This window comes from Protopterus annectens, chromosome 6.part0, assembly GCF_019279795.1.
Source record: "Protopterus annectens isolate FY-2018-M chromosome 6.part0, PAN1.0, whole genome shotgun sequence".
NCBI lineage: Eukaryota > Metazoa > Chordata > Ceratodontiformes > Protopteridae > Protopterus > Protopterus annectens.
The window spans coordinates 192,315,773-192,339,508 of record NC_056737.1 but is presented as its reverse complement, the minus strand read 5'-3'; positions in this window follow the sequence as shown (position 1 = coordinate 192,339,508).

Below are 23,736 nucleotides of genomic sequence, written 5' to 3'. Positions count from 1 at the left end.
CTGACAGCGGCTGGAGTGGAATTGTTATGTTTAAAGCCCTTATGTAGCATCCCTTGTGGTGTATGAGGTGTTTACCTTGTGGCCCACAGCAGTACACACAATTTCTATAAGCGTTACTATGCTCAACAAGACATCACTACGTAATACCTTTTCACACTGTATGCATTGCATACACTTTCATTAATACAGAACAGGCACTACATACACTAACATACTGAGTGTTCTACATACCTTCTTAGTGGTCCAAGTTGACGAAAATATCTGTCTTACTCCTTTCCTGTTTAAACGGTTCTATGGTATGAGCATACGGTTTGAATGTATGGCAAGCCATCCTTTTATACATAGATACCAGTAACATGTGGTATCCTGCCACCAACTGGTGTTCCGGAGTAAATTATTACATGCACATCAGCTGTGCAGCTACTCCATTAGCCAATTATATGGCAACAGTGGGGTATAATTGAATACTCCACTTGGGCATTGTCCTTTTGCCCTACCTTCGAGGAAGACGGCCTGGATGTGTGTTTTTGTGATGAATTGCAACTGCTATATAGAGAGACACAGATATTTTGAATTCATGTCCCGCGTGGATTGCGTGTGACGGCTAGAGTATGTAGTTCTACATGTGAGTGTAGCTGTTATCTCAACCGTCTGATACGAGACTATTGCAAACAAAACCTGTAACATCGGTGTCTGTTCCATTGTACAACAGCAACAATTTCACATGGCGCCATTACAAGTGTGTCTCTCACAAGGTATGTTAACGCTTCTGCAGATGTCATTGAGTGAGTGGATGCTTGTGATGTTATTACAGTCTGTATTGCAATTGTTTCAGGTGTGGGGGAGATGTAGGTGGGTGTACATAGCAGATAAAGGTTTGTGGGGACTGCATTTATACATATTCCATATGTGTGTGGGGGCTCCTTCCCTAATTGAAGACCTATCATTTAGTAGACTAATACTATGGTTATTGCAGGCTTATTCATTAAGCCATTGTTAATTGGTTCCTATATAGCATGCAGGTGATGTTGATCCTTCAGTCCCTCCAGAAATACATCGCTATGTAATGAAATGTTGCTACATGAAAGCTGTCTCGTGTATTTCTGTCACAGATATTTGCACTCATTGCAGTTGTGTTGGTGACTGAACCTCTTTGGCATGGGTTGCCACCTTTTCAAATGGCCATAGTGGGACATTTGCATGACACACATCGAGGTTTAGAGGCCGACACATACCCATGGTCAGTACAAAGGATAGAATTTACTTTTGTCCTAAATAAAACCTTATTCTTGCAGCACTTTAGTTGCTTATTATGTTTCTTGTAACATTTAGGTATTTTAGATACAGGAATAACTATTTAATGCAACTATTACATAATATATGGGACATAATTATGGCCTACAATCTCAGGACATTTGCCCTTTTTAATATTTTTTGTCAGGACACAACTGCCCAAAGAGGGACTGTCCCTCTCAAAGTGGGACAGGTGGTAACCGTATGCCTAAGGCCGGCTATGACCACACCTACTGTAATAATCTACCTCCGAGTTAGCACGAACAGACACACGATGCAAACACACACACACACACACACACACACACACACACACACACACACAGTACAGTCCCACGGAAACACACACCGCACTCTCAACATATACTTACACACACTACAGCAATCAGAAACACACCAGTACCTACCTGGACCGCAGCACCAGCAGCAATAACTAAATGTCCCTTAACATCGTGATAATATTACTCGTGGTTCTAGTGTTCTGGTACTGTGGTCTTTCGGTCTTTAAGCCTTGTGATTATATGTGTCGGTATGTAAAGCATTCGGTAGTTGGCAGTATCCTATTTATTTGTACCTCCATGGTTGTGTACATGTCGTTAACCTATCTATATATTTGCAGATATATGTCTATCCGTATATATCGACATATATCTCTATATCACCCTTTCTATCTCTATTTTATATATATATATATATATATATATATATATATATATATATATATATATAGAGAGAGAGAGAGAGTGAACACACCTTTCGTTGGGTACATGGCGGTGTATACTGTTTCCTGAACTCCGCCCTTTTGTGTTTTAACCTGTCACAATACACACCTGCCATTGGTACATCTCGGGTAGCTTAGTGGTAGGTGATTGTGTACATGGTTGCGTGTTCTACTCCTGGCAGTGGTTATTTTACCTCTCAGAGCAGGCACTATTAGTACAAGGGTGAATAATGCTGGTTTCACCTGTTCTGGACATCTTTCACTGATCTGTGCGATATTCAGCAAAGCTTAGACCTGTTTTGCGCATATCCATGTAGTCATGTTTAAACAACGCTTACCGTCACTTGCCGCCGCATAAACCCACTAACATGTGCTTAAATGTGCTCTAATGGCCTGCATCCAACATCCATTATTCGTGCCATCGGGATTATGTAACAGCCCTTGCAGGACGTGGAACCGGGAACATGCACGACATAGTCAGTGGCTTTACCACTTGGGCATCTGGGATTTGTACAAGTGTTATGGTGTTTTGTATGTGGACTGTACTACGGCTGTTCCTCCATACTGCAATCAAATGTGTAACTCAGTTAGTTTACATATGGATGATACCTATTAATGGTATGTCCAAGTGATGTTTAATGGATGTGCTCCAGCATTGGGAATCTATGTCACAGTGACCACACACTGTAATGTGCTACACCTTGACACAAACATAACTGGAGAATGCTGGGATGACAGATACCTGTCATGGGTACTCCCCATGCTTTGGCACTACATCCCTGATTACATTATATGGAGCCCCTCATTAACACACCAGGGAATCCATGCAGAGTGGGTGGGGAACAGTGGTTACACACATGGAGCCCGCAATTGGCTCTGCTCCACAGAGGGACAGTTAGTTAATCGATGGGGTAGCGACAGCAGATACATTTTGCCTAGGCTGATGAATGGCCTCTTACAATCGGGCATGTACCTACCGATGTACCTAGGAACCTATACATACAGTATCAACATATGCTGTTAGATTCATTTACTGTTCAGGTGTTGACTTTCCTTGTTCCAATAGCTGTTGTGTGTGCAATAGTTGAGGGCTGCCTATGTAGGATTCACACAGTAGGCCACCTATACATTACAATTTACAGGTGGTCGTGTGTGTGTGCCATCCATTTTACTGTGTGTGCAGGTGGAGAAGTGTGTCAGTTCATAGGGGCCTATACTGTCAGTGTATGTGCTATACGTTCCCTCTTTGCCAAGGCGTGGGCATATTGGGTACACCTCCGTCTGCCTACTAGGGCTGGTACAGGGTGTTCATGGTCTGAATCCCTCTGTGCCTGTGATGGCCTTGGCAATTGCGGTGGGCTGTGAGGGCCTTCTCCATTATGTCCCTGCTGCAGCTGTTTCCGCAGGATCATATTATGTAGCATGGCACATACTATAAAGATATGGGTACACGTGCCTGGAGAATACTGCAAGGCTCTACCAGATATGTCCAAGCAACGGAACCATGATTTCAGCATCCCAAACACATGCTCTATGATGATTCTGGTTTGTGCATGTGCCTCATTATGGCGTTTGTGCATGGGTGTGTGTGCATTTCTGATGGGAGTCATCATCCATGGCTCCAGTGCATAGCCAGCATCCCCCACAAGGTGGCCATATGGGATGTCTCCCCTGACAAATACCTGATACAGCTGTGAGGCATGCCAGATGTGGGAGTCATGGTAGCTTCCAGGGCTGCCAGCACACACATCCGTGATAATGCCCTGGGCATTGCACAAGACCTGGCAGTTGATGGAATGGTATCCCTTGCAGTTTATGTAGCGCCTACCATGCTCACCGGGTGGTGACTTGATATGTATGTGCGTGCAGTCTATTGCACCCAGTACCTCTGGGTAGTGTGCCACATGGTGGAAGAGACGCATATTGCTGGCCAACTCCTCCTGAGTTTGGGGGAAGTATATTATGCTCATTGGCATGTGGTAACATGGCATCCAGGAACTGGTGGAGTACCCTGGATGCTGATGCCTGTGAGATCCCTATGATATCTCCAGTTGGCCTTTGAAAGGTACCTGTGGCTAGTATTCTCAAGCTTACACATACCTTCGTGTCCACTGGGATGGGTTCCCCTCTGTTGTTTCTGGATCTCAGGCGTGGCCGGCACAGCTCAACTATTTGCTGTATGATGTCCCTGTCCACCCTGTAACACTCTACTATCTCCAGATCATGTAGCCCCTGGTAGGTTACCCTTGGTCTGAACACTCTTCTCCTCCTCCAGGGCCTGAGGTGGTTGTCAGCATCATCCTCCACAACACCTTCAGTCTCCAACACATGGTGATGAATCACAGCTATGGCAGCTCCCAACAAGTACATTGTAAAAGTTCCCCGTCTGTTTACACCAATGGTGCAGTGTTTGGGAATACACAAGTGTGTGTGAGGTGCCTTCACACTTTATACTATTGTGCTTTGAACACTGATGATGTCATAGGGTGCGTATGTACAATCGGAGCTGCAGGGTATCTTATGTGTTTTACCACAGGTACTGCTATTGTGGTGCCTTTGGTGTTGAATTACATTTAGCTGCCGTGGATTACCTCTTGCCCTTGCCTTAACTTTTCTTAACAATTCCACTCCCATTGTCTGGCATGCATCCAGCAGCCTGCTTTCTTGTTTTGTACTTTCCCAAACCAGGAATGTCTTGCGAAATGTGTTCTATAGCAAATCTACTGCAGGTTTGCTTTGCTCTGCGGTGACAGTTCTCTTTTCTTTGCAATCCGACACCTCCCCTATCCTGTTTTGCAGGTTGCTGCTAGCAGCCTTGTTAGCTGCTGTCAATGGCCCACTGTGAGTTAATAGGTGTTAATTGCTCAGTTGTACTCCAATTACCCTACTGCGGCATTTCCTTATTGTCTTCCCCTAAACTTCTTGTTTGAGCTGTGGTGTGCAGCGCGTGCGTCCGCTTACCGGGTTTCGGGCACGTTGTCATCCATGTACACATGCGCTTTCGGGCACCATGTGTGCTCTCAGCTAAGCAAAGTTGTACCTACATCCACACCCCTATCCTGCGGCTTTGCTTAGCAACGGGCAGCCCGAATTTGCATTGCTACAATGTACTTACAGCCATGGTGGCACACCCCACTGCTGATGTCATGTATACCTCCAGACCACTCCTCGGTGTTGTAGTGCTGCGCCGTATGGTACATCCTTAGGCCGGCGGGATGTTTGCAATTCACTATTACTTGCCTCATTTGCATGGCATTGACTACTAATTCATAGTTACCGCGCCAAACACTGTCACAGACCCTTAGCAACCCTTGCAGCTTGGTTGTGGTGTAGCATGCATACCATTGACTATTATGGTGAAATCATGATTTGTGTTACATTGCAATTTTATGACATTTGTATATATTTTCCTTGTGTTCCCATTTGTGCACACATGCCCTGCGGTTGTACTTTGCGTTACTGTGGCCATGACATTAAATGTTATTTTTTATGTGTTGTGCATCTTTTCTTATGCCATTGGCTGAACATTTAGCCATTGGCATATGTTAACTTTGTAATACATGAGTTTGGTCCACTTTCATGGCTCCGATGTTCTGTTTGGCAAAATGTAAATCGTTTTTTTTTTGGTTTACATTTCTGTAGGCATACGCTACGCCTGCACCACTTCATGAATCGCTATGTACCTTCATTTGCATGCTGCAGTACTGCGCATGGGGTGATTAGCATACCTGAGCCGAGAGTTGTGCAGATCTGGCGTACGCTGGTAGTGCACGTGGAATTGGATCATACCTGAATCGCTCGGTGGCCATATTTGGCGTTATACTGCCTACGCTACGCCTGGCACAAGCTTCATGAATCCCGGGGTAAGTGTTGCAGAGGAGGCTAGGTTTGTAAGAAAGGAGGATATATATATATATATATATATATATATATATATATATATATATATATATATATGGGAGGATTGGGTGCAGGTAGGCTGAGGCAGTAATTCTGGCTACATCTGTAAGGAATTTTCTTGCTCCATAGATATTGTCCAGTTTTGATGTGCCTTTCTTATAACTCATTATTTGCTCACCTTTGGTAACTCTGAGTAGTTTAGTGTTAGATACTAATTCTAGATTATAGCAAAAATATTTTTTAGTGTTGTGTTGTTTAGGTGAAAACAACATTAGTTGTGTCTTCTTGGGTTGAGCACAAGTTGTGAATTAACCATATAGCAGGGCTATTATTATTTATTTTTCTTTCTTAGTGAGCCTATACAACATTTTTCTTTTAAATTATAGATATGAATTGCAGTTCTGTCAGCATTTTTATTTTATTTTTTTATTGTATTATTTTCTAGCTATGTTTATTGCTTGATCAAATATTTCTAAGGGAAAGTAAACATCAGAATATCAAGTATCCCACAACCTATTTGTTTGAACATTTTGCTATGACATATAAAAAGGACAAAAATGATGATTTGTTTTCCTGGCAAGAGTATTATTGGTTCTTATTTTCTAAGAGCACACAGGTGATGTGATATATTGCAGATACACACTGACATACCAGCTTGAAAAATGCAAAATGTACTTATGGTTTGTTTGTGTCTTCCGGCTTTTCCCGGTTAGGGGTCGCCACAGCAGAACTCCGGTCCGCTAATGATTGGCAGTGGATTTTTATGTGCCGAGTTGCCAGCCCTGACGTACAACCTTCAACGAAGGTGCGCCCATTCACGCATGTCTCCATGCAGAAGACGCTCTAGCTGAGAATCGAACTGGACAGCGTCTTACTGTGAGGCTACAACACTACCGCAGCACCACCACCGCAAAATGTACTTATGATAATGGAATGAAAAAGCAAACCAAACAAATGGCTGTGGTGGTACCTAGCATTGCAATAACCACAGCTTTATAACTATGTGAAATATTAAAGCAAATTAGTCAGAATAATATGCTACAGACTTCTGCATCATGGTTAGCTACTCAATGGTGTAAACACTGGCTCTAGATGATTTGGTCACCTTGACTAATGCTGATGTGACACCCCAACTGCACATAAACATGGCAAAGGGGGGTGACAAAGACGATGAAGTTTAGCATGACTTTCTTCATTGATTAATTTCTTATTTTTGTGGGGATCAATGTTTTAAAAAAGTACCAGCTTCGGCTGCAAAGACAGTGTGATTGTACTGGATTTCTGACACGTGTCATTATAATCTTACAGGACTGAATGCTTTGGAACACACATTGCAGTACTAAGTATTTTGTTTTATATAATTCTGCCAAGATTTACTATTACTGTTCCTTGCATATTGCAGTTTTATTTTGAGATTTGATGAATATTTTTCAGTTTTATAACAAGGTGGTGATTGAAATGAGATCTCATTGATCCAGTTCACTTACAAAATTAAATGAAAAAGTAAATAAAATAAACACATGAATAAAAAAAAATCATAACAGCAGCCTAGGATACCATCAGAAAAGGTTTACAGGACCTTGGTTTGACATCTCATCTGAAGAACATCATCTCAGGAGAGCAAGCCTGCCACACTGCGCAGCAGTGTCAGTAATCAAATATGAATTTAAGTGCTTAGGATAGAACTCATAACCTTCTGATCTTTGCAACTTAAACACAAGTGTAAAGATGACACCAAAGATGATTTTAAGCAGAGATAGCTTAATCAGTTATAGCAAGTATGGATATATCACCGGGGTAGTGATCACATTATAAAAAGGTAATTAACTGAAACATGAACACTTGAAACTGCTATCCAACCTCCCCACTTGTAAACCAACTATATGAAATCCGTTGTTGAACTTATTTTGTTTTTACTTGTATTTGTTAACCAGGTAGATGGACTAGTTCTCGGACCCTTTTCAGATGTGACACTGGCGCATATTATATAAAAATACATAGAATCTACATAATTAATTTCATAAGGCAAATCACATTCTCATTTCATGATAAAAAGTTTACAATATTACATACAAGTGAAAGTGTTCACATCTTAACAGAGAATACATACAATTATTTATAAGTTACCTAGTTCATAACAAAGAGTTTGCGTGGGGTATTACAGAAGTACATTTATACATAAGAAATTTCCATAGTGAGATAAGATGTAATCTGGTGTACATTCAAAATATAAAGTTTGAACGGTGAGGTAGTATTCAGAATGTGATGGAACATGATTTTAATATACTATGAATTCAGAGAAACATAAATGGATCAGAGCTGTGCTTCGAGAAAGTTGGGGCCTAGAATGTAGGGAGATGCAATGTTCACAAGCGATAGAATAAGATATGAATTAGCCTTCGAGAACCTAGGAAAGGGGTAAGTTAGAATGAGAGATGGAAGGGAGGCTGTATTATGCACAAGACAGAACATTAGAGATATGAGTTCATTTGAATGTGGCTATTAAGTTAATGGTGTGAGGAAATACGATGAGAGGTGGGATGTACCCAGTCTAGCATTTGTTAATAAAGCATGCACATTTGTACATTTCCTTTAAGTGAGCAATGATCAAATGTCAACTTGTACTTTACAGCATATTTCATAATACAGGCTGTGTCAAAGCATCTGATGTAAGGAGCTGTAATACTGTTTTATAATCAGGGACCGTATTCTTGCTACACTTGGGTGTATGCCATCATAACATATTTGTTACCAGATCTATTTAATGCAGCTAGGCTAGGCTTATAAATCATTTAATTGTTTTCTTTTACAGAGGTGCTGACTTATTTACATTTCAACATCTTGGTAAATGTGACCCATGAGACATTGCACAGTGAAACTAAGTCTATGCATAATATTTCATTTGCCAATGCACTTCTATTACGATAATAAAGAATCGCCTTGGCTTTCCTACATATGGGAGTGAGTGACGTCATTATGACACATAATATAACTGAACTATTTAACTCTGCAATGTTTACTGTTCAAGGTTTACAGCTGAGTTAACTATGACTATTTTATGCAATGGTGAAGGATTACACTGTACTTTGTACTTCTTGTATGTTACTACTGCATTTTGCCTTGTGTCTGAGATTCACCATCCATTTTTTTGGATAATCTCACCATCCAGTTACCAAACAGTAAATAGATAAGCATATTTTTTTTTTTTAACAATAATAATTTTATGCAACAGCTTGCCACCTGTACAGAGTACAGAAAGCATGTGTTTTGCTTATGTGACATCTCTATAATCTAATAGATAGAATCCCTCCTAATCCAAATATTACCCACCTCCACAACCACCAAAGGACAGTTACTACTGGATGCTTATCTTTCAATTAATAGCATTTCTTTATGGTCCTACTCTGTATGGCAGAAGCTTTAACCTTACACATGTGGGCTGATTTTGTGAATACTCTATAACATGAGCCTGTGAGAAAAGCACTCTGAGGTGTGTAAACTGTATAACTTTAACTTTGACAGTGTACTTCTATTGACATTTCATGAGAGATACTTCCTGAACTGGTATAGCATTTATTCATTTTATTCTGGCTTGTAATTACAGTGCCTGTTGATCCTCAGGACTGCAGAAATACACCTGTGAATGCATAGGATATACATTGAGTCTGAACATGCCTCTTTCTCCACAATACTCTCATTTTGGAGTTAGCTGATGTTGGTCACACAGTGTGTGGGTGCATGGGGGCAAAGCTCCTGAAAAATGTTTAAAAGGTTTAAGAGTTTTGTAAGTTGCTATTTTTCTGCTTGAATCACTGTTTCCTTCTCAAACTGTTTGGACTCAAACTCATGACAGTGAGCCTAGTAACTAAACATCATCAGAACAAATCACATTCTGCTTAGAGTAAATAACACGAATTCTTAACTACCTGCTCAATCTTGCTTATTATCTCAGTGAATCAGATATCCTTTCTAACTCAAAAATCATTTCTACTGCCATACATGGAAAACTCCTGACTGCATAGAGGGAGAGGCTGTTTATGCTGTGACAGAACATAGTTCTGCAGCTGAAAAAGGTAGGGTGCAGTTACCGAGAGCCAATTCCAGGTAACTAAGTAACCATATGAACCTTGATCATCTTTTCCATTATTCCCGACTGCATAGAACAAAGGGGAACTTTCTGGTGTGGTTCAATGTTTAAGTTTTGCAGCCAGAAACTGGCATACTGCATGGCTATGACGCATTTACTGTAGCTAACAAATTGTCTTAACTCTTCTTGGTTGCCCAGAGGAAGGGGGCCCTGTTGGTGCAAAGAAGTGGATTTCTGAAGTCCTACTCAGACTGCTAAGCATAAGGTTGAATGTACTGGGATCAAGTCTCCTGAGGTTTCTCAAGAAATAAATAAGTGCCTTATGGAACTTGCCTTGATGTCAAACAGCGAATGCACACAGGTAGTTTCTGAAGTCATATTCTAGAATATCATCTGCTAATAAGTTACAAGGAAATGCTGGCAACAATAGTGCTCTTATTTTAGTCTTGTTGGCATAGAATAAAATAAATAAATAGCAGAGCATATATGCAAATATATGCATTTTCTTACAGATAACCGTCCAATTAAACATCCATTGACACAAAAGTTAAATTTCTGTAACAGTCTTCACTTATTGAAACTGCTTTCAGGGCAAATTTAATTCACATACTTATTTTACATTATACCATGATCCCCCATTAATATTCCAAAACGTGCATGCTGATTGGTAAGCGTGCACATTGTAAACCGACTTATACTAATGGAAAAAGGTCCGGTCGCCCGGACTTTTTCCATTAGCATAAGTCTTTTTTAAAACACTGTCTCACTATGTTAAAGGAGTTTAACATAGTGATTCAGGTTTAAAAAAAGCAACGGAGATCTCTCTGTTTTTTTTCACTGTTTTTCTCTGTTAAAAACTCTTTAACATAGCGAGACAGTGTAAAAAAGCAACGGAGATCTTGCTAAACCTGTCTCACTATGTTAAAGGAGTTTCACAGAAGTGCAAAACAACTTCCCTGTCCTACTGGCTCAGACCACCACATATAAGGCAAAGTGATTCCAAGATGGTTACATCCTGAAGGGCAGGTTCATTTGAACTCTCCTAGTATGATAAACAAAAGAGAGGCCAAAAGAAAAGCAAAAGTTGACAATATGGGTAAAATTTAGTTACTGACTAGACTCCATATACTGCCTGGATGTCAACAAAGAAGAAATCTGCAGAAAGTTAGGAGAAAATCAATTAGGAAAAACTCTGATGGGGAAAAGTCTTGCAGGCGTTGCAGCTGTTCAGCAAAAAATCAGTTTTGGTTTCAACTTTAGTACACAAGATGGCTTACAATAATTTAAAGGAAAAATAAATCAAATGCATTCAGAGGTATTTAAAATAAGTGAGAAACTGGAGGAGTATGTAATATCAAATGACAAAAAGCTAGAAAGAATAGAAAAAGCTTTAAGTAGCTTTTCTGATGAGCTGATACAATTGCAGAAATTACAGGTTGAAATGAATGAAAGGACGGAATATGAGGCTTCATACACACAAAAAAAAAAAACTGTTTCAGAAATGTTTGAGTTAGAAGACAAATGCAGAGAAAACCTGAGATTTTCTGATATACCACAGAAAATAGAAGAAATAGACTGCATTAATTTTATAAACGTACAAACAAGCAACTGGACTGGTATTCCACAGCAGAATTTGTTAATCAAAAAGGAACACCATGGTGTGGCCAGGATGCTGACAGGCAAGCAGCACAGTTTTCTTTCTCTGCTACTCTATTTCTATTTTTGACAGGAAATTTTATTTTTATAATATCCTAAACCAATTTTTTGAACAAAATCATTTACCTGATACTACATAGAAGGATATTATCTAAAACATTTCTAAATATTTGAATTTTAACCTGTCAAATTATTCATTTGAAAGGTCAAAAACTATCTTACAGAACTTGCCTTTAAAGAAAGAACTCCAACATACAATACCTTTCTTTAGAAATGGACAGAATGAATAACAAACTTGAGATTTTTAAAGAAAAATGCACCAAACAGATGGAACACATACACAAGACTTTAAAACAACAGAAAACTCAGATATCTGGAACGGAAAATGCCCATAATGACATAGAAGGCAGAGTATCCAAAGATGAAAACAACATTGAATTTCTACTGTGACGGAATACCTTATTACTAAACAAAATTGAAGACTTGGAGAACAGATCCAGGAAAACAACATCCAGATTTTTGGACAGCCTGAAAAAACAGAAGGAGAAAATATAGTAAATTTTCTTACTATCTGGCTTCCTAAGACTATATATTTATCTGAAGTTATGTCACATGGTATAGAAACAACACACAGGTCTCTAATTTCTACTTCATCAAAAAATAACTCTTTACCAAGATCAGTTATTGATAAGCTTAAAGCAGGCTGGTCCAAATCTCCTATTAAACTGGATGACAGACTAATAAGATTTGATAATGATTATTTAATGCTGTGATGGCCAAAAGGAAAATGTTTTGCCTCTTATAAAAGAACTTAAGAAAAGATAGTTTAAGGTACATTTGCTCTTTCTTGCCAGGCTCAAAACATTCCTTCCGGATGAAATTAGACACTTTGAAGACCCAGATTCTCCACTGTCATTTAAAAAAAAAAAAAAATCTACACCAAGCTGAAGATATGGAATGGAACAATAGTATTCTGAAGAGACAAGCAGAAGTAAATATCTGGAAATCCAATGAGAAAGAAAAGAAACTAAAGTACAAATGACTCAACTTTAATATAACATTGATGTTAACTGTTTTAATAACAAAATTCTTTTTCCATGACAAGGGTTACCAATTCTGTTACTGGAGATATAGGTGAAAGGAAGGAAATGAGGATTCACTTCTCTATAAGGTAAATAAATGTCACTTTTTCTTTTCCTATATGTAGTAACTGTCTTTTGGCTTTTCCTTGTTAGGGGTCACCACAGCGCTAATGATTGGCAGTAGATTTTTAAGTGCTGGCTTGCTGGGCTTAACGCACAACCTTCAATGAAGAAACGCCCATTCACGCATGTCGACACACAAAAGACACTCTAACTGAGAATCGAACGTGCAATGTCTAACTGTGAGGCGACAACGCTACCGCAGCACCACCACCGCAGTATATCTTTTTCTATATGTAGTGCTAAGCTAATATTCTATATTTTATTTTCCATATTAAATATACGCCTTAGTTTAATAAGTATTATGAAATTAACTCATTGACTAATAATAAACTTTCTTTACATATATATCCTGGTTTCCTTTCTTCATATATGTGCCACATAAATCCTAAAGTGATAGCTCATGATATCATAACATAATAGCAAGTTGCTCACAATACATTAAATAAGTGTGTCATGAATGGACTAAATGTTTATGGTGCTTTTAACTTTTAACTCTTCATTCACATGTCATGGTTGACTGGAATATGTTGAAATGTTGTATGTATGATATTTGGATGTGCTTTCTCTAAGAGATATCAGACTGTTATGCTGTTTATGAGTGCTTCTTTACTAATATAGTGATAACATTTTGGGTGTAAGTAATGTGTATGAAGCTGTTTTCTTTTTTTTTTTCTATTTTTTCTTTTTTTCTTTATTTTTATATAGTCTTATCTGTGATGTTTGGTGCCAGTTTATTCATTGGGGAGGGATTAAGAGAGGAGAAATACAGTAGTGAAAACCATTTCTGTGTTTTAACACTGGGATTTCACTTTGAAACCTGTACGTTATTCTTTTTTTCTCCCCTACCCTGCTAGGATAGATAATAAAAAAAAAAAAAGAAAGACAGAAAGATAGAAAGAGAGAGAGAGTGTACCAAATAGTTATAACAAAAAAATAAAATGACAAGAAGAAGTGTTACAGCATATGTTCTTAAATAGCAGGCAGCAGGTTGTTTTTATCCACTTTTACAGCCTTCTTTTTCAGTGTAACGTGAACAAAAGCTATTTGCAGACAATGGTATTTCCCTCACAGAGCAGATTCTAATAGAATGTTTCTTTCCCACCCTTTTCTATCAGGAAACTATAATTTATACAGAGTTCTTTTTTGTATGTTGTTTTATGCTTGATTTTAACACAGAAATTAAGTGCCAAATAGTAGGAAGGTGTTAATTAACTTGCACTCTGTTAACATTTACCTCAAAATTATTAGTTTGATACTTGTAAAACCTGTATTTCTCTCTGTAGGTTATATAATACATGTTATAGTACTGTGGTACTATACACAATATAAAATTAATTTCTTCAATTCAACTTCTATGCTAAGATATTATATTATAAAAAAATACATTATGTTCTATTAATATAAAGAAGGGAGGATGTTCTTGTTTATGTCAGTTGATGTCAGCCCCTTGCTTGGTTGACTTGTTCTGCAAATGTGGGCAATAGATATGTATATGTTTATGACAATGGTTGTGGTGATGATCTGTGTTGTTTTCTGTATGGATGTTCTTTTTGAGCAGGAAGTGAGGAGGTCAAATACATGGCAATATTACAAGCTCATGCTCTGAAAGTTAATTGAAAGTCTGACGCATAGTAAAGGAGGGACAAATATTAAAGTAATAGTATGTTTTCCACAAAGTCAGACAAAATTGTACAATCATTTTGATAGCCTGGGAATTTATGTGTCTCTTAATAAGACTGTAGTGGGTATTTGCTAACAATATGTTATCCCGCAGTACAAATATAATAATTCTCGGAACATATTATTAGTTATTTTAGACATCACAGTTAATCCCTTTACTATTTTATATCTCATAGTATGTTTTAGTGAATATGATATCCTATTTATAGAAGAGACACATTTTGAATGATAATTGTATATGCAAGTCCTCACAAACAGACAAAGACTTTTTAGAGCAGTTTATTTATTCTTTGAAATATCATATGCGTCTGCCATAATATCCAAGCATGTACGGTCTGGTAGGCAAAGTTGAGTTTAAATAGTAAACTACTTAGTCACACTATCAATAATATATAATAGCATATTAATAATATAGCATGATTGTTAGAAACAATGTTATATGTTTGACTTTTACTTGTGTTAATCCTTTTTTTTCTCAGAATTGAAAGAAATCCAAAAACTCCACAAAGGGGGAGCCACGACGGACCCCGGGAACTACCGCCCCATTAGCCTGACGAGCCTGGTCTGCAAGGCCATGGAACGTATCATCATGGAACTCATAAACAAAGATATTGGTAATCTCCAAACTTTGGACCCCACCCACCCAGTTCAGGTTTGTAAAAGGCAGATCATATCTCCTAAACCTGATAGACTTCTTTGAAGCAGTCATCAAAGTCATAGATGAGGGTAAGGTGGTTCACACAGCCTATCTAGATCTTGCCAAGGCTTTCGACACCATTCCCCACTCTGGAATTATAGATAAACTCACTAAACTAGATATAAATCCCTATGTCACAAGATGGGTTGCCAACTGGCTCATGGACAGAACCCACACGGTGAAAGTAGCAGACTCCAAATCCGACTTCAGACCAGTGACAAGTGCAGTACCACAGGGTTCAGTCCTGGGTCCTCACCTGTTTGGTGTCTACTTCTCCGAAGTACAGGCTAACACAGAATGTCTTTGGCTAACAAAGTTTGCAAATGACTACAAACTGGGAGCCATAATCAAAACTCCTAACGATGTTGACATCCTACAAAAGGGCCTCACTGAGACAGATGCCTGGTTTCAAAGCCATGGCCTGAAGTTCAATGCAAAAAGTGCATTGTTATCCCCTTTGGTAAAAACTCTGCACCCATGAACTACCACATAGGTGGTAGTCTACTTAACACCAAAAGTGTGATAAGAGACCTTGTGACACAGGTGGACAGTAGTCTCTCCTTTGATAATCACATTGCCACAGTGGTCAGGAAATCCTTCTATGTAGCACACCTCATTACAAAAGGTTTCTCATCCAGAAAAAAAGAGGTCATTGCTCCCCTCTACGCATCACGCAGTAGACCCATTAGAGAGTACAGCGCCCCTTTTGGTATGTACCTCACAAGACATCTACAACAACTGAAGAGGCTACAGAAGTACCTCACAAAGAGGATTACTGGCCTCAAACAGATGCCCTATGCAGACCATCTCAAAAAACTCCAGCTTTAATCCGTCGCATATTGCCTACTCAGAGGTGATCTCTGCCTAACTTACAAAGCTATGTCAAACCCAGAGCTGTTGGACATGCTCCACTTAAAGAAATCCCAATCCCTCCAAGCTACACGCTGTAGGGACCTAAACCTTGTCACCACAGTAAACAGAACATGCTGGAGGGATAGATTCCTGTCCCAGAGACTGCCCATACTCTGAAACAGACTACCTATCTATGTCAAACATAGTTCCTCATTAGCACTCTTCAAGAAAAATCTTGATGATTGGATGGGGAATAGGAAATTCACCCCGGGGATCAGTTCTGTGGCTCTGCTCGACAGGGGCACAGGAAAATAATTTTCTTGGTTGGCGAAAGCCAAGGTACCTTTTCAGCTAGGCTTATATAGGCCCTAGGACCAATAGCCTAGTACCTACCTATGAACCTATGAAATGATTGGATTTATTATAATATTATATAGGTTCTTATAAATAGAATAGAACCAAATGACCACAAGATCTGCTATACTTTACAATTAATGCGTTTTATAGCAAGCAAATGAGTGTTTATAATCCAAATATTATGTATATGCTAACTCCTTTTGATTTTGTTAAATAAGTTAAACCTTTCATATATCATAAGTTTTGAAATAGTAGAGTGATGCTAGATACTTATTTGTGGGTAGGTGGTAGTATTTGAATAGGACTGCTAGTCAAACCAGGAGTTTTAAACTCCATGGGGTGGGGGGAGACAAGAACAGTACATATATAGTAGTTTACAAATTAATTCTTTTTTTTTTTTGGTGTCTACTATTCTTGACCGAAAGTTTACAGTTAACAATCTCAATTATCTTATACTTATATCTATGAGTAAGCATAATAATAGTTTTTTAGTACCATATTATTTACAAATGTATGAAGGTTTTATATGTAATACTTATTTATTTTTTCCTATTTCAGTAGTACGGCCAACTTGAAATGCATATCAATTAATATCAGTGGATTAAATAATGGTTGTAAAAGGGGTAGTTTATACAAATTTTTAAAAATATTTAATTCTCAACTTATTGTTTTATAGAAAACACATTTAATAAAAGAAGATTTGGATAGACTTAACACTAAACACTATTCTGTATTGACCAGCTCTCATTATAAACAAAAGAGAAGAGGAGTGGCTATTTTATGGAAAAATTATTTGCCTCTGCCTACAATCCTGAATATATTTAATGATGAAAAAGGCATGTTTTGTTCAGTGACTTTAGAGAATCAAAGGAAACTGAACACTTTTATTAATGCCTATTGGATAGCTGGATTGGAAATACAATCAGTTAAACAACAGTCACGGAAATAATATGAATATCAAAGGGAAATATTATTTTTGCACATGACTTTAATTGCATTTTATCTGACAAGGATACCAACACTAGCTGTGAAAGGAAGAAACCTGCCTCAGTTAAGGCTTTGATGGAATTCACTAACCTATATAATTTGAGAGATATAAATGAATTTTCAGTACCAAACTCACTCTTCTTTACACATTTCTCACACAGACACTGGACACAATCATGAATAGAGTATGTTTCAAATGAGATCACTAGTAGAATAGATAACCTTTAAAGTTGTCTCTTGCCTACTGTTGGATCATATTGTGATAAAATGTGAAGTTATATTGAATGCTAGTAATAACATCTCAATTAAAAGGATTTCTGCATATATATAAACAATATGAAATACTTTAAAGAGTTCTTTCATAAAGAAATTCAAACTTTTATTGAAATTAATCATACAGGTAATACCTCAGAGATTTTTGTATGGGACTCTTTAAAAGCATACCTTTTTGGTAAAATTACAAGTTGGTATGCACAAAAGAGAAACAATGGGACAAAGCACTGATAGATTAACTGGAGAAAAATGATAAGTTAAAATTAGATAATCAAAAAGGAAATAATAACTTAAAAGAAATAAATAGCGTAAACAGTAAATACTTAGAAATTTCACAACAGAAAAGATTAAAATAACTAATTATTCCATAAATCCTAAATCCATGCATAGATTGGCTACTAGAACAAAAATGACTGTTAAATCTAACCACATCATAGAATTATACTCTTCTAGTAATAAAAAGAAGGTTACTGAAATAGAAGATATTCTGGGTGTTTTCAGGTCTCATTTTAATAAGATTAATCAACACAAACCAGCAATGGATACACAAGATCTAAGTAAAATATCTATAAAAATATACTGAAAGCAGACTGTCAGAGGATCAAATAAAAATAATTAATAAGCCTAGATTAATGTTTGAACTCAAAATTCAAATTAATAAATTAAAACCCAATAAGGCACCTGGAAATGATGGCACAATACCTGAACTATACAAAATGATGACTAAGGATGCTTTGAGTATTTTACTACAAGTATTTTCAATAGTTAATGGACTTATGAAGGTGCCACCATCCTGAAAATACACCCTAACACCCCCAGTTTTAAAACCTGACAAGGACTCAGCACAATTTTCTTCATATAGACCAATTTCATTATTAAATGTAGGTTATAAAACATTCATGAAAATCTATGCATCTAGAATAAAACAATTTCTTCCAGTGATGATAACCAATGATAAGACTGGGTTTATAATGAATGCGAACACCTATAATAATATCAAGAGAATACTGTCAATAATTGATTACACTAATAATTAAAAAAAGAACTAACTATAGTAAGTCATGATATCAATAGTGCATTTAATTCAGTTAATTGGTATGACTTACTATTAGTACGGGAAGAGTGTAATTTTTCAAACAATTTCTTACAATTAATCAAACTTCTCTATGAAAACTCTGCATAAATTAAGATAGGCTCATATACTTCCCAATCAATCATCGCTACTAAAGGTACTGAACAGGGTTGTCCCTTGTTCTCATTGCTTTTTACTGCAGTTATAGAACCTTTTGCAAATTATATAAGATCAAATAAAAAAATCAAAGGCATGCTAATAAATAATGTTTTAATATACAGTTATTTGCAGATTAAATCCTATTAACTTTGACTGATTGCAGTTTTTCTCTTATTGCAGTATTCCAAGCAATGGAAATATTCCAGGAGAAATTGGGACTCTGTTTTAATGAGAATAAGACTAAAATACTACCTGTTAATTATAATATTAATAAACTAGATAAGAAATTGCATAAATACATTGTGAAAGATTGTAAAAATCACTTACTTAGGGATAATATTGTCTGATAATATTAAAGATGCAGCAACCCTTTATTATAAAGTCCATAAAACAAACTCTTAATAAATGGAATATTTTTTTTACTATAGAAGAGAGGCTCTCATTGACTAAAATGATTATCCTTCAAAAATTCTATATATAATACAATCTTTTTCCCTCCCACTCCCAAAAAATATAAAAGAGTATAGTTCTTTGTTTCTGAGATTTTTATGTTTCCTAATAAGCCTACATTGGCTTTAAACATCACGTTAGAAACTGGACATTGGGTGGTATTGGTCTTCCAGATTTAGAATTATATTCCTTATCCACAATTGTTAAGACAATAATTTCTTGGTTAAATAAGAATTATAATGTGAAATGGAAAGATATTCATGAAGGTATTTGGTGTAAATCCAGTGATTTAATAAAATCTTATTACTATAATAGCTACTAATAAATTTCACTGGTTAGTAAAAGACTATTTTATAGAAAACAAAAACAAACCAGTTAGTTAACTCTTATTATATTAATACAATAACAACTTCCTTTAAAACATTCATTTTCAGGAATCCTAAATATAAAGCATGGATTTTCTTTGTATTTCCAATTACCTACACTCAAAATATTATTAATATTTATATTTAATTTAACAATGACTACATTTAAAGACAAACCCCTGTTATGCTGGTATTAATTACTAGACAATGGGAAGCTACAAAATGTTGACCATATCATTAATAAGTTTGAGTTAAGCAAAGACATGTGGTTAGAAATTCAAAATTGCAGACAACTGGTTGAACATAAGATTAATCTAATGCATTCATTAGTTAGAAATTCATTCCCCACATTCATTGATTTACTTATTATTCTAATGCAGCAGAATATAATTGGAAATGGACTTATATCTAAAATATATAAGGTACTTAAGAAATCAACAGTATGTCACAGGGAAAGCTATTGGGCTTATTTTATATTTGTTATCAAGTCCCAAAGTGAAAATGATAAAAAACTAATACTCCAATCTTCAAAACAAACTACTTCATCACTAAGGTGGAGGATATTCTCTTGGAAGTTCTTACATGGAACCTTTATCACACAACATAAAGTTGAATTGATGTATAATAAAGACATAGGATCCTGGAGATGTAAACTAAATGTTAAAGCTCACTGGCAACATATATTTTATGACTGTATAAAACTTAAAACATATTGGAATAATATGAATTCTCTCTTACAGTCTGTTTTTAATGATAAATTTATGCTAACCAAATCTCTTATTTTATTTAATACACCTATTCCCGCTTGTGTCACGAAAATAAAATACCCTCTTTTATGGAGTATCTTAACATTAGCAAGAAAAGTCATCTCCAAGAACTGGAAGAATCAGACTACTCCTACTATGAAGGAATTTGTACACTTGGCAACTGAAGTTTGTCATCTTGAACTTATCACAATCAAGACAAGAACATCTAGAGTCACCTCTTCATATAATATATGGTTAAAATTAAACTAACTAGATGATAAACAGAATCTAATAATTAACTAACAACTACTCATCACATTTCTTTTTCTGTTTAAAAAGCTTTGTTTTATAGTAGATACAATTGTAAATAGCTATTCTAGTTGTTTATTATTGTTCTTTTAGATATGTATATTTGTTTTATAATATTTCTATTATCATATATTAATGTTCTGTTGTTAAAATGTTTCAATAAAAACAATTGAGAAGAAAAGGGCACACCATGTGTATGCTACAAATTTGGCTATGAGAAAGAAACCAAGACAATAGTAGTAAAGATACAGATACAGCAGCAAAACAGCTGCTCCTGGCAAAATGTGGCAGAAGAGGAAGATATTAACAACTGGGGCATCAGAGTGTTTGTGGAAAATAATTATTCACTGTACACTAGGCAGAAGAGAAGTAAGCTTAACCCTGTAATCTGGCGATATTGAGAGACAGGTGTAAGATCCAAGTTGCTGTATCTAGTTGTCTTCAGAATATTTTTCCCTGGATGGTCAAAGACATTTTTGGATGCAGAAAAGGCTAAACAGGAAAAAGAAATATTCAGCAGTGATCCAGAAAAGCTGAAGGGAACTCAGCTTCTCATTCTTCTGACAATAGCGATATCCAGAGAGAGAACTTGGCAGTGAAACTTTTTCCATTGTTCCATAGGAAAATGACAGAGTAAGGGAAAAATGCCCGTAAGATGAGTAGAAAAAAATCAAGAATACATAGGACTTAAACCAGAGACTACTGGGTGGTCAAGATGGTGAAAAAGAACACTAATAATAAAAAGTAGGAAATAAATTAAATAACTGTAAAGTGTCATTTCAATAAAATGCAGTTTAGGCATGTAAACTATGCTTCTTCAAGAAGTGGCTAAAAAAATGGAAATTTGTTGTCTGCATTAAACAGATGGAAGAAATCTAAAGCATTATTCTACTTTGTCATTAATGTTTAGAAGGTCAGTGAAGGGAATAGTTCTTAGGTACTAATAAATCTACTGATCCATGTGTATCTCTAGGAGCCTAGCAACATATTTCCATGAATCTTTTAGCCCTTATATTTTAAGTATTAATAGCCCAGAGATAAGCAGAGCATTTATATGTTGCCCCTATCCATGAGGGACAAGGTGCTAAACAATGGGTGAATTTGTGGTTACCCATCTGTCCAAAGAACATTTGAAGAGTGTAAGAGAAGTACTTTGCTTTATGAGGAGAAGAAGGTGATTCCAAAAAGGTAATATTTTCTGCGATACATATCTATCCCTCTAAGATGTTCTGTTTATGTTGCAAAAGAGAATGAGATGTCTTGAGTGTGTGTTTATGCCCTCATTGGACTTGCAAATGTGCAGCAGGTCTGATAGGATAGGGTCTGTTGAGGATCTGTACATGAGGCAGAGATTGCCTCGCAGTAAGTAAGTATAACAGGGGCAAGGCTTTCAGATAGTGTGCATAGTTTTTTGTTATTTAGGCCCTTGATTGTCTTAGAAAGCACTGTGGTCATTCAAGTTGTTTCAAATGTTTGGACAGGTACATACTGAAGGGGTCATTATTCTTGATGATCAGCCTGATGAGTGAAGAATACAGTTAAATGATCACATCCCTGGACCTAAATGCCATACTGGCTAAGCAACTGTAAGTAAACAAAAATGTTTTCATTCTTACTAAAATGTGCATAATAAATGCTTTGAAGTGAACTGCCTGTTATTGTAAAATAGTTGCGAGTGGTATTCATGGTTTATTAAATGTTATTAATGATGTTAAAGTAAGAGTACTTTTCTTGACTGTAATACCTCTAGAGTATATACAGTAACAAGATAAAGACTAAATATGAAAAATATAATGTGATCTTGGGTTGCTAGGGTGACAAATAAAAGTGTGCTGATAATATAGGGAAGTATAGAGTGATGTTCTTAATTTGTGTTGCAGACATGGGATTTTTTTTCTCTAAGCAAACAGGTTAGAAAATGGAAAGCATAAAAATTGTAGCTCTGTGGTATTTGAAAAGAGTTGCTCTTTGCTTTTGCAAAGCTATTAGCTGTTTTTTTCCTTTCCATCAACAAGTGCAAGCAGTTGAAGAGATTAAGACTACAGCTGTAGACAGTTTACCAAGACATGACTGAAGAATGCGTTCTAAGACATTTGTATACTAAACATCCTGAGTAGTATTTAAAGGGCTACTGACAAGCAGTTCAGTGAAAATAAACAAAAGCTTGATACTGACAGAAGTGAATGCTTTAGCAAGTGGTTGTATTAAATACAAGTACACAACTTAATTTATTCATTTAAAGGAAACCAGTTCACTGTTTATTAAGGCTAAATATGAACTAACTGATAGCATGCAAGTTGTTCTTCACTTCTGGGAGGGAATAGAGATAAGGCAAGGATATATGGTATCTGTGCAAGGGGAACGCAGGCTCTAGTGTGCAATTTCAGTACAATTAAACCTAACTTTAGAATATGTAAAGTCTGTGAGTGTAACTGTCTGTTTGCGGCAACTGCCCATAGATATAGGGGGTAACTTCTCTTTTTGTGAAATTTATATAGTTCTGTGTGTTTGCTGTTATTTGAAATGGTTAGATTTTCAAAATGCATTTAGTTTCTTATTTCTTGAGAGTTTTCACTGACACACAAAGGCTGTGAAAATGTGACATGGATTCAGAGATGAAAAGTAGCAACTATATGCAGGATAAGCCTGCCAAACATTAATGTGTGCATGTCTTGCATTTTGGAAACATATATTCAAAAGAACTTTCTTGCATAATATGTGAAAGTAATAGCTTATCAGAATGACTACTACCTAGTCAATTTTATCATGGAATGTCAAAGGCATTGCAGGGAGAGACAAAAAGCCAAGAATACTAAATTATATTAAGAAGTATAGGGTGCAAATAACTATGTTACAGCAAAAACATTTGGATATTAATGAGCATATTAATTTGGCAATGAATGGATTGATTTACATACATACATACA